General features: G+C 36.3%; 1 protein-coding gene across 20 annotated transcripts in view; it reads left to right on the forward strand.

Moving 5' to 3' along the window:
• Positions 1-14,346, forward strand: part of LOC135219556 (synaptotagmin 1-like) — a 175,872-nt gene that overhangs the window by 58,216 nt on the left and 103,310 nt on the right. The gene's annotated exons all lie outside the window — the stretch shown is intronic.

Here is a 14,346-nt window from a genome sequence, read left to right on the forward strand (position 1 = left end):
GCTCTCAGTTTGAGAGCCAACAGCTGTTCAGAGGGCCAGAGAGCCACCGGAAGGCCCGCCAGAAGGCCTCCAGAAGAAGCCTAGAAGACCACCAACAGGACCTCCAGAGGGATACCAGATGATTCTGTTGGAATAATCTAGAAGACCGACTCTGCAGAAAGGAGGAACTTTTGTTTTAAGTATGCTCTGTCGCTTGATGAAGACTCTTCTAATAGAAGATCTCTGTCAAAGCGGGCAAATGGTCGGATATCTAGATATATTCTTGCAGATGTCATTCTTCTGGTATTTCTGTTGGAATAATCTAGAAGACCGGCTCTAAAAAAAGGAAGTTTTCCTTCAAGTATGCTCTGTTCCTTGATAAAGACTCTTCTAATGGAACTAACCTTGACTGATCAATTATAATGGATCTCACATTCTATTGCCAAATATAAATATGCAAGTTGAAACTCTTGTGGGGCACTGATTGCAAGGGAACTTATCCATAACTAGTAAGCGTAGCCCACCTCCGTTTCATGCAGTTAAAAAGTTCTTACAATCATTTAATTACCCTTCGCCTGTCAGGTACATACCACGCTAACTTCACCACCTAACACCTGTCACATTATCATCATCGCCACTATTCCTGCCTGCTTTCATAACTCATAAAACCAAGTCTGATGTCGCTAGCACTGGCCCTCGGCCAAAGGTAGCCTGTAAGTGTGGCAAGATGCGAAAGAGGGACACGAGGCTTGGTGCACACCTTGGACGCCGAGCCATCGCACAGAAAGAGCAGGGATATACTTATTTTGCATTTCCACTAGCATGGGATTCATTGTAGAGTATTCCTCAGTGAAGGACAGTACTCCGAGGTTTGGAGTTAGACTTTTTTTTTCACTTGTCCTTGCGCTCAGGATTTTTTTTTTCATTTTTCTTAAAAGACTTCACTTTGCCGTGTTAAATATATGAATTAGATGAATGAAAGAAGTTTGAGGGACAGTCATCCTTTTTTTTTTAAAATAAGCACTTACTAATAAAGAGGGAAAACGACTTAAATTTTATGCTCTTCATTGCATCCTTATTTATTTCAGGCTTTAATTCGAATAAAAGTATAAGGCTTTAATTCGAATAAAATGTGACTCCCGCCACAATATATACCTAAAGTTAATGTTGTTTTCATGATGTGACGAGGCCCGCGGGAATTGCTGCATCGTTCGCAAGGTTTTCGTGTATTCTCTTGATAGTTCTGTTTCCTTAAAGGAGACGCCTTTGAATTCTTCGAGACTCGTTATCACTTTCACTGTTATCAAGAACTTCTTCACGTTCAAACGGCATCGTCATTTCTGGTTTCAGCTAATCATTTCTTTCCCCATCAGCTGAGACAGCAAAACGCTATGACAGTAGAGGTTAAGTTAAGCAGATGTAAATGTCAGGTGTGATAAGAATAGCGAGGATAGATAAAACAGTATTATTAAATGTCACAAGTTCCATATCGACCCATACAAAATCTTGACGATGGTTTTATGATAATTTTACAAAGGACACTTAATCGAAAGGCCTCGCAGTACTCCTTCGTTTCACTTTCCTTCGTGGCTTTTGCCTTTCTATATTATATATATATATATATATATATATATATATATATATATATATATATATATATATATATATATAACGTAAATCGAGTTCGGGACTGTATTTTGCAATATATATATATACATATATATATATATATATATATATTATATATATATATATATATATATATATATATATATATATATATATGATTATTTGCAAAGTACGTACAGTACCGACCTGGGTTCAAGTTTGTGAATTTTCGAGTCAGACGGAATTAATTGAGCGATTAGAACGGGTGATGCCATTTGGTGAACACTAGACGACCTATCTTTATAAATTGGTGCCCATCTCCACCTCTAAAGCTTTTCATTTATTTAATATTTGCAGACGCTTGAACGGCACAAATTGTAACCACGAGAAACGGAATACAAAACATTAATTCATCATATTTTACTGTTTAACAAATTGCCACTTGCCAAGTCTGACATACAAAATTAAATTTCAAAGGAAATTATAAATCTACTGAGTAAAGACTGAATGACTATTTTTCTTTGCATGGTTTTAATGCTACATTCATTGAATTATTTCATATGAAATGCATAATTTATCAATGGGAAAATTTTTGCATTCACTTAATTCTATTTATTCAGTGTATGAAATGTTCATCAAGTTTACCTACTGAAGCGGAAGTGTAACACTTACAAACAATAGTAATTCATTTTATACAGTTCAAGTTGCCGTTCTGTTGCATTGCATCTACTTTAAATGACGCTTCTTTCAACACAGCATTGCTTACTTGACTAAATCAGTTCCTCGAATTCGTCACAACTGATACATTTGTCAGCAAATGACACCTGGAGTATCTTTCCCAAATCATATTCCCAAGAGAGGTCATTTTCCTCAAAACATATCACTGAATCCACAGTTGATTTCGTTTGAACACTTAACATTGAAAAACTAGTGTATCAAAACTAACAAAATTAATAAAACGCCATTTCAATCTAACCTTAAAACTCCAAGTTCAATCATTTAGGTTATTCATCAATTAATGATGTCAGCGCTAAGTAAATATTTATCATGAAATCAACAAGCGACTTCTTCAGTGAAGCATGAGACATTACTACAGAGCAACATTAATTAGTAATTCTATAACAGATCTAAAAGGCTCTAACAAACGACAAACCACGAACAGGAATGTTAGTAATACTTCCTCAGTTAACACCATTTTCACGGCAAGCAATTTGACATAAAAAAAAGAGACACATTACCAAACTATCGAACGTTAATAAACGCTACAGTCACTGTTCATTCCACCAGTGACAGAGAGCAGGCAATAATGGAAAGGGCAGGTGCAAAAAATGCAAAGACCGAGCAGTTTCCCAAAGGCCATGGAAAGCAGCGCTGCCACAACAATTAATCATTTCGCACCATTTCAAAAGGGAATATTTTTACACCCCCAACGAAAGAGGCCATGACGCCTGGCTACATTGCAAGCGTTCACAGATATCATTTTCTTTACTTATAACATTATATTCACTTTGGACGTTTAGGATATATAATAACAAAGCGTAGCAACATAATTAATGGAAACCACTACATTGCGAAATAAACATCAATGCTGTTATATAGGTCCGTCATTCCTCACACGGAATGAAGGACTCTGGAACAGACTCCCACAAGGCGTTGTGCAATTAGAACTCCAGAGGTTCCAGCGAAGATGCAATGCATTGCTACTCTGGTACTAATCTCCTTGTATTTTAATGCAAGATTTCTATCAGTTATTAATCTATTAATCTTTTCTTGTGATTAAATAAGTGAGGACTCTTCTTTCGGTATTCCCTTTTACCTACTCTTCTTCCTAATGACACCATAATATTCTTTGGAAGCTTGAATTTCGAGTCAATGGCCCTGTTGATGGGCTTGTTTCGTATGAATAGGTTTGATATTCTGAATAATAATAATAATAATAATAATAATAATAATAATAATAATAATAATAATAATAATAATAATAATGGCAGTAGGATGCTTATCATAATGATTACAGCTGCACATAAGAACGACTGTATAAGGTGATGAATTATTATGTTAAAATAAAAACGAATATCACATAACACCCCGCGTGAATCTAAAACAATAAGGTCTCGGGAATATCAGAACCCACGTCAGTGGTGAGACACCAATATGCATAACCTGTGCAGTTTTTTAACAAAAAATAAAAAAACTATAAAAAATAAAAAATAAAGGGAAGCCTGCAAAATATCGACTAATGACTGCCAATGACGCACTATTCAAGAATTATGATGCTAACAACATGTTGAATAAATGACCAATGCAGGAGTATACCAATTTGGGCCATGTATGTTAAATGTTAAGTGAGCCAATCCCGAGAATTTTCAAAGAAATAAAATGCATTAGATTTGATGCTAACTATTTGCAGATGCAAGAAAAAGGGAAAATTACAGTAAGCACCTACTTAGTTCTCTAAGAAATCCATGAGCAAATGTGGAAAAACGACAAAACAAAATTAGATCCTCTACGAAAATCGAACAAGTAAAATCATGACCATAAAACTCCCTTTGAAGAAACGAGAGGCCGTAATGATGAAGGCATGTCTCTGGCCAGACAGTTATCCGATGCCAGTTGACTTTTCCATTTAATACTCCACTCGGGGGGCGGGGGCCAACAAGGACACGGGTCACTGATCAGGAAACAAAATCATAATATCGAACTAGGGAGAGAGAGAGAGAGAGAAAAAAAAAAGACAATCCCGACGCGCATGAAACTGTAAGGGAAGATGAGGTGGAAACTGATACGAGACAAAGAAGGCGCCCCCCCCCCCCCAACCTTCTTTTATATACATTCACAGCCGGGCAGCGTGATAAGGGAAAAGGATGGCAATGATGAAGGCAGAAAGGCTTTGTGAAAAGAAGCATGTGAAGGGATAAAAGAAGAATAGGGAAAACGAAGTGGAAGAGAAAACATGTGGAAGGAGGAGAAAGTAGGGAGTGAAGTAGTATATATTTGAGGAGGAAGAAGAGGAAATGAATAAAAGGAGGTGAATAAGTAAGGGAGAGCAGACCGAGGAAGGTCTAGTGTCAACAACTTAAATAAGATTTTGGTTTAAATAACCAAAATTAGGCTGGAATATGAAAGGAAACCTTGAGATGGAAGCTGAATACAATAAGAGCTTAAATTTGGTAACGACAGGACTGGATAAAACAATATAACAAGGATGCAGCTGCAACTGAAATCTACACAAACAGTTTCAACCATCAAATCATTCAATCTCTCTTTTTTTCTCTCTTATGATAAATAAACAATATGAAGCTGAATACTTTCAAGCTCAAAGACCACATACACGTTACTCACTGGCCCTTAGAGGGGTGGCTCCAATACCTAGCTAACCTGCCGTTCTCAGCGTATTAGCCTCACTCTTTTCTCTATCTACCCTGGGGCCAGCAAAGGTCAACTAACTCCCGCGTACCTAATTCATTGTTCAGTTCAAGATAAGCACCGTGGACGTTATAGTATCCTGGTATACAATCCTGGACTATGGGGGGAACAATCTGTAGTTATGGTTTGTGTGTTTACCTAAGCTCTATTGGGGAAAAGACTATATATATATAGTGTAAGGGTGTGTGTGTGTGTGTGTGTGTGTGTGTGTGTGTGTGTGGCGTTGCGCGCACATGCACTGAACACAGTAAGCGAGAGACGTATATTCCGAAGATCGTTAAAGTTGAAAAATATAAACTACCAGTTCCTGCTCCCAACAATGAGCTTGAAAGCTTAGGAGTGGGGACAATTTCCAACAGCTTAATGACCAGTATAGGACAAGCTGCCCCACCTGTCTCCATAACCTGAAGCCTAATCACGACCAAGAAGCAGCGCCTAATTCAACCTAACCAGCTTTCGGCAAACCTCCATCCCGCTTACTCCCGGTACAACCATAAATTTCCATTTTTTTCCCCAGCGCAACCCCCAACCCCCTAACCCCAAAGCCGTCCAGGGGGTAATTCCCAATTCTCCTTCACACAAACTCTTGAATTATGCAAGAGGAGAAAGAGACTGTTATCCAATTAGGGTAAAAAGTTGGTAGGAAGTGACTGTGAAGTTTATCTCGCGACAGAAAATGTCTATCCAAAGGACATTCCTCTTTTTCGAGTGAAAATGGTTTCTTGCACATGGAAGGCAACATATTGATATTTTTCTCACATATTCAATATCAGTTAAGAACCTTTTTCATACCTCTTTATGTAGCCATTTACGTAGTAAGATTTCGCGTTCTATTTCATTTTAAATTTTTGGGAAACAATAAATGTTACATCCGTAACTGCGTATTTATTTGAAAATTGGACTACCTTTCTCGTGTCAAATAGGAACTTCCATTTTCCCTTTCCTCGAAGCTGGTGATTTGGAAACCGCTGCAGAGGAAAGGATTCAAAGTGACATTTCTGTCTAATGGCTACAATTTAAGACGAAACACACATTTATTGAATCAGGATTCTTTTTTTTTTTGTATATTCCCAAGGAAACCTAAAACGTTTTGCAATTATGAAAATATCTCATGAACGTTTATGACCTACGTTTATACCGAAGTAGTTAAAAAGAAGTACATGCACGCTCAAAGAATATCAAATTAATATAGTTCTCCACTTTTAACGGTAAACTTTTGATTGAACTGAACTGTGTTTTTCAATTCATAAATTTTACGAATGACGTGTAAAATCCATCTCCTGAGCTTTTACAATATACTGCTATGATAGTATAATCTTCTAATAACAGTAAGATGCCTTCGATTTCAATATAACTTTTTATACTGTAAAATGCTGAATTTATTTTACCGGACAGTACTAACACAATCATATAAACTGAGTCTATATACACTTGAAAGATACTTTTGATAGTTATCTATAATGAAAGTCGTATATATTGTGAAATAAATTTATATACACAAAAATACATAAATATACATAAATGTGTGCACACGTATGCACGCGCGCACATACGCATACACACATACATATATATATATATATATATATATATATATATATATATATATACAATATATAGTATATATGTGTGTGTGTGTGTGTGTGTGCGTGTTTGTTATAATCAACGTTTTAAGCATATCTTACTATTTTATTTATCATTCACACAAATGGCATCTTTTTACCAAGTATACATCAAAACAGACTTGAAGCTAAGCATGTATTATGTAAGAGTTCATAGCAACTAACCTAATTCTCACTCTCTTTTCAGGTATGTGACAAAGGAAAAATACCTTCCAGTAAGGCGAAGGGAATATTACCATTTCGGCGTGATACCGAGGTAAGGTACTTTGGTACTTCTGTGTTTGGAGAATGTGCTGAAGTGATCCATTAATTTTAAAGTTTTCGATTTCGATTACGATAATCACAGTTGTGATGAAACTTGGACAGTTTATATGAAAAGTGTACTGTGCGATAAAGTAAATATGCATCAGAATGTTGTAAGTTTTTGCAAACATGCATTTCAACTATTTCGAGTTAAATTGACGACAAACGGCCAATTCTTAAACACAAATATGTGTACTTACACAGACATGTATACTCTGCACGTGTGTCGTCACCTACGAGAGAGAGAGAGAGAGAGAGAGAGAGAGAGAGAGAGAGAGAGAGAGAGAGAGAGAGAGAGAGAGAGAGAGAGAGAGAGGCTTAAGTTACAATAAAATGAGCAAGACCTCAGGTTACGTTTTAGGGACTTTCCGAGTGAGGTCGCCCTTCCCGGATTTCGCCAATACCTGGTAACCTCTTTTCGACGTTTCAATTAAGAAGTTAAATATTGCCGTAAAAATGTCGTTCTAAAGCAGAATGTTTTAGTCCCTTATGCATGGTTAGTTCGCTCTGGAACCTACTTCTACCTTACTGAATAATTATTTAAAAATTCAATGCCAATATATCAAATTATATGAGGTTATCTTAGTCTGGTCTTATAGCAATCTACTTTACTGCTTACGTGGGTTTTTGGCGAATGGAAATTTTCTCAAAACCATCAACATTTTAGTTTTTGTTCGTTATCACGACTTCACTTGTTTATAAGGAACAAAATGAACTGGCAATATTAATTAAAGACTAAATAAAAATGACTTACTTTTAGTGATAATAAATATCGAAATTAGATTTAATTCATATGAAATAACGCTTATTCAGAATACATATTATATCTACACATAAATTTTGACTGTATTCTGCATTACGTAGGTTGAATAAATTTGGTACTTATAATGTAAAAGTGCCTTTTTTTGAAGAGAAAAGGTTTCGAACGCACTCGTTACGTAACTTATGACAGCATTTCTTCCCTCTTTCTCGATGGATGATTGGCTATACGTAACGAAGGCTAAACCTCTGGCAATAATGGACATACCAAATTTAAATACAAGAAAAGCGGTACACCTTTATGAACTCTGGAACCTCTCCACTGATAATTGTCATAATGAACAAACCAACAAAAATATGTTAATAAATACAAAAGCACTTCGATTATTAGTCTAACTCCCAAAATAGGTTTCCTAAGAAATTACAGTCTACTTTATAGGTCACAATCAGATTGACAAGATGTAGGGAATAGTTGGTAATTTTCAAAAATATAGTAGACAAGCTTGATTTGATAACTGCTATATCCAATGTCAAGCAATTTTACTTTATTGGCTATCTACCTATATACTGAAAAAAAAAATAGCCGGTACCGTATATTGGCTTTAAACCTTCACCAATAATCATTGTCAGAATGATGACTTCATGAGGCTCCACCCACTTTGGCCTCGTTATAATTCAGGATAACACTGAAGGCTACCATGGGCATTAGTGGATTAGAAAATTTAACTTCTGGCTATAAAAACTAATTTCTCGAGTAGTTGTTAGGAGTGCTAAATGATCCTCAAGGATCCCAGCAGTTGGCCTAAACGTTTAATTCATGTATATTACTGCTATACTGTTGCGGCACTACTGCTACTGTAGTATTACTACGCTAGCACTGATACCCCACCCACATCTATGTATCGTTCCGCCATTCATAAAGTCTTTGGGTTTCAGAGCCGATGGAGTTTCTGTCTGGTGGATGGGCGGGGCAACATTTCGTAAAACGATGTTTACCTTGCTTTCGTAATGAATGTTTTTCGACTCTTGGCTCGTAATCATTGGCCATGGCGTCGGCCAGATCATTTTTACTCTATAAAAATTAAAACTATCGGGTTTAGGTTATTGATAATGCTGACAAAATTTGTGTGTGGTTGTAAAATATACATATGTCAACTTTCAGCTACATCCCATGCTTTGAAAAGGAGCAAAGTCCAAAAACCGTGTTACAGAGACCCTAAATCTCATAGTAGGTACAAGAAAGTTCAGCTCCTAATGATCAGAATCCTCAAAAGAGCCACTTTTTCTAAGAAATGCACGAATGGCCTTCAAACAATGACTAAAAATGTACCGTATTACAGTATGAACAATGCCCATGATGACTCAACGGGCGCATGATATTTACGGTCAAAGACAAGGCACTGGGGTCGATAGGGCCAATCAACTGAACTCATAGTTGGAAGAGCAGTAGCTAAAAGAGTACTGAGAAAGAGAGAATGAACTATCAAAGGAAACAGAAGAAAAAACAGATAAAAGAAATAGCAAGAAATAATGTAAATAAGAAGGCAAAATTAATAAGATAATTAGCAAATAAACACTGAATAAAACCCGTATCAGCCTCATCAACAAAATACACGTGTGCAACAAAGTTGAAATTTTTATGTTCCAACGATTCAACTACAGGATTAGGAAGATCGTTCCTAATCCTTGGTCAGCGCAAGGCTAAAACTTATATTAGAAGTAACATGGCTGTTAGAATGAATACATATCTAGTGCTGCATGGCGTATGGAATAATTTGGGAAGATCTTTATGTAAAGGATAATCAGAATGTGGGATATCTTATACGGAATGCACAACGATCTAACTGAACGGCGATGCCTGAGATTAATATCAAGATTAGGGATAAGAATATTTTTTCCAATAGCCACAAAAAACCATTGGAACAAAATTCGGAACATGAATGAATAAAAGCATGTAAACATTTCTTTAGATTAGTCAGATGAAGAGATAGATCGAATATATTTATCAAAATTGAATTTGCAATAAAGAATGGCCCCTAAAATGTCAAGAGTTGTATGTAAAGAAACTAGGTCAGTAAAAAGACGTAGAGGGGGAATTCAGTTTCTTAGGCCTACTAACAATCTTACTCAAGTTGTGTTAGGGTTTAACTTAAGCAACCATAGTAATAAAGTAGGTTCACATACTATACCGTGCATTTGATGTCTAGGCCAGTCCCTTACGACGCCTCTGATTGGCTGTTGATAAGCCAATCACAGGCTGGAAACCCTCAGTCTCTTTCACATAGGCGGGATATATGTTCCACGTCTCCTGAGGGATACGTCTTTCAAAAGTATCCCTCAGGAGAGGTGGAACATGCGTCCTTCTTACGTGAACTCTTTCGAAAGACTGTGAGTTTCCAGCCCTGTGACTAGCTTATCAACAGCCAATCAGGAGCGTCGTAAGGGACGGGACTAGACGTCAAATGCACGGTTGATGCGAATTTACTAAACTACAGATGGAGGTTTATGCAAAGAACGGCGTCGTTTACATTAGGAATAAGTTTTTCATCAAAGCCAAACGACATAAAGTATGAATGAACAGTAAACCAGTCAAATACTAAATAGCATCCTCGGTTGAAAACCTGCTTGGGTTTTCTGCATTGAGTGGAGTTCTTATACCTGATTTTGGTCAGATGAATGTGCGTGGCTAGGGTGAGGTATATATGCCAGCCATCTCTCTTCTTAAAATTGAAGTCAGGGTGGTAGTCATCATAACTGGCCTTTCGGTTGATGTCTGCTGCCTCTGCTCTACAACCGTGGACATTTTTTTTCTTTCTTCTTAGACAATCAGATAAGTTCTCACGTGCAAAACGTCCATTTTTAAAATAACATTTCGTAATATCCGAGTTTACATTATTGTTGTTATTAAATAAATAAATACCCTTTGCAATCTATTATTTGAAAAATCACTAAATAATATACTAAGAAACAGTCATATGACGTCATTTGCCTAAGTTTTAAAACAAGTTTTTCATGAGAAACCGGTCAAAAGCAGCACTGAAGTCAAGCCAAACCGTACGAATGTGCGTACAAACAATCACACACACATACACACACACACACACACATATATACATATACATATATATATATATTATATATATATATATAATATATATATATATATTTCCGTGTAAATAATGACGAATTCTAAGCACTCCTCCTTACACCTCCCTACATCTTGTTCGGGTTGCCCCAGGTCCTCAGTGTAAGGCACCTCTTATGTCTACCAGAGAGAGAGAGAGAGAGAGAGAGAGAGTGTGTGTCTTTCAGCACATGCAAGCACCTACGAGAAGAAAAATGTAGTATCCTTCAACGGTAGATCACCCATAACAGTCTCACTAACAACGGACGCCTAGACACAAACTGACAGGGGGAATTTGACCCCGTCTCATGGCTCACTATTTGACTTGACGTTTGGGTGGCGCATTATCCATCAACAGATTATCGGTGGACGCTCACCTTGGGATTAAACTCTAGCATAATTATAGTGAAAGATCCCATACACACACACACTCATGTATATATATATATATATATATATATATATATATATATATATATATATATATATATATATATATATATATATATATATATATATATTTCACGTCATTCCAAACACATTGGAGGGTTGACGTTGCAGACAGATTTAGAAAAGACATTAAATATTGAAATTCCCAGGACTGTTACATTCTGTATCCATGAGTTGTGTACACTGGACTTACATGTACGTAAACACAATGCATGAATGTATGCAGGCAGGACAGTGCAAGCATGTAGGCGGCTACTGACAAACTCGACTATTTACACACGTATATGTATATGTGTATATATATATATATATATATATATATATATATATATATATATATATATATATATATGTGTGTGTGTGTGTGTGTGTGTGTGTGTATACACACACACCACACACACACACGCACACACATATATATTTATATATATATATATATATATATATATATATATATATATTGCTTCTTTGTATGTGTGTGTATGCATGTAAGTATGCGTGTACGTCTGCAGGCATGTATCCACTGCAGAATAATCCCCACACGCATACGTGGCTCAAAATAAAATTAACCTCGCGTTTTGGGGTCTAAACGACCGCTGTTTTTCCCTTCGCCACCTCTGCGGAGAGAGAGAGAGAGAGAGAGAGATAACGCAAAAGAGGTCGAGGGTGAATGAGAGAGCAAAAGAAGAGGCAGGAGCAAGAGGAGAAGAGGGAGGTGGAGGGAGCCAAAATCGATAGGCCACCCCTCCATAACAGAGGTTCTGCTGGCCCTGACTATTAGGCACATGAGGACGAAATTTTATGGATCCTTCCTTACTACCGGAATGTAGAGTCCAAAGCCGCAACATCGACAGCAACCCGGCGCCCGCCCTTTCAACATTTCGCAACTTCCTTCTGTACAACCCGAATCATAATTACCCAAATCATGAGAAACCGGAATCATCATAAGTAAATTCGTACAACTAGAATTATTTCATGAATACTGGGATTTTAACTACTAATTTCATGGAAAACGGGAATCATTATGTATTACGAATTAACGCATGATGATTCCGGTTTCTCATGATTCCCATATTGATTCCCGTTTTCCATGAAATTATTAGTAAAAATTCTAGTTTTCGATCTTACCTATGAGAAACCGGAACCATCGTAAGTATATTCCTAAAAATGGAATTATTCCATGAAAACTGGAATTTATGCTAAAAGTTTCACGGAAAACTAGAATCATTATGAGAATCAAGAAAACCGGAGTCATCGTGAGTTAATTCGTAAAACAGGAATCATTTCATGAAAACTGGAATTGTTGCTAACAATTTCAATGAAAACCAAATCGAAAACGAATGTGTGGGAAACTGAAACTGTTAGTGAATTCTGAAAAACCGGAATCATTATTCATTTCATGACAACTGCCTTTCATTTTTCTGAATACATCAACACTTGGTCATCATGAACAAAATTATGCTGTTTCATGATTTTTCGAGGGCGAATGAAAGACAACATCTGAAACTATTACACAGTCAGATAGTACGAAAGGGAAATCAATTATCATCTTTAGTGTGCGGTAGAGTCAAGTAAGTCCGGATTACCTTTGCATGCTGAGGGATGATTTATACAAAATAAATAAAGGACAAACGATAAAGAAAAATTATCATATAGGAAGACCATCATGTATACTGTAAAAATTTTACAAAAATCAAAGAACTAACTAAAATGGACTTGCTTGATAAATTATGCTGTATATAAAAATATATTAATGCAAACAAACACACATACACACAAGCATACATGCATATATATATATATATATATAATATATATATATATATATATATATATATATATATATATATATATATATATATGCACATACACTTTAGTAAAATATGCGAATGTTATACTTCTTACTATGTTTCAACACAAATAAAAAAAAAGAAAAAAAGTCCAAATGGGATGGAAAGAGATTCGATCGATAAAACGGGAGAGAAGAACATAATTTGAAGGATGGAGCATTTGTAGAAGATCAAAGAAAATGACAAAAATAACAAAGACCCCCAGAGCAGTAAAGATGAGAGTATGACTTACAGGATTGATAACTGTGACACGTAATACTGAAGAAAAATAGAAATACTGGTGATCTAATAAGGAAAACGCAATACCCGAAATGACAATAACCCAGAAAGGAACTGCCAACGAACTTCCCATAAATTCCACCACCCACAGCCCGGAAGTCTATCGCTCCACTCGACCGAGGAAAGCAGCGGAGGCGAAGGGAGATGTTGGGGGGGGGGGGGGGGGGGGTGGGGGGGGGGGGGGGTTAGGTAGAGGGAGGGGATGGGGGCATGAAGAGATTGGCTGGAGAAGAAAAAAAAAAAAGAAATGAAGGAAAGCAACAACAGGGGCATCCAAAGAATTAAGCAAAGTTAAGATGGAAAAGAATATATAGTTGTGTGTATGTGAATTCGTACCAGCCACAGTGACCACTATATTTCCCCACAAATTTTGGATGCGCTTTCACTACAAACCTATGATGAATATGGTGAAATAATCAAAATCTAATTCCGACAACCGTGGCAGGTCCAAATCCTGCAACTAACGCCAGATTTTCCTCATTTGTTACTCTCGAAGCCAAGTAGCAAGATTAACTTTAATTCTGATAAACAGAATGTATATATATATATTATATATATATATATATATATATATATATATATATATATATATATATATATATATATAATATATATGTAAAATCTACAGGTCACTTTTTTACCAGATACATATACAATTGTATTAGCCACAATGCCCTCTTAACTACTTGAATTCTTTGCTCTTTTTTGGATACGCTTGTCACTACAAAGCCTGAAGATCCAAGTTCAAAGAAATTTGAAGAAATTGTGATGTCCGGTCCCGGGAAACGAACCCAGGTCCAATAATCACAAAGAGGTCTCAGGCTTTGTAGAGACAAGCGTATCCAAAAAAGAGCAAAGAATTCAAGAGGTTAAGAGGGCATTGTAGCTATTACAATTGCATATATATATATATATATAGATATATATATATATATATATATATATA

The sequence above is a fragment of the Macrobrachium nipponense genome, chromosome 1 (assembly GCF_015104395.2).
Source record: "Macrobrachium nipponense isolate FS-2020 chromosome 1, ASM1510439v2, whole genome shotgun sequence".
In the NCBI taxonomy this organism is placed as follows: domain Eukaryota; kingdom Metazoa; phylum Arthropoda; class Malacostraca; order Decapoda; family Palaemonidae; genus Macrobrachium; species Macrobrachium nipponense.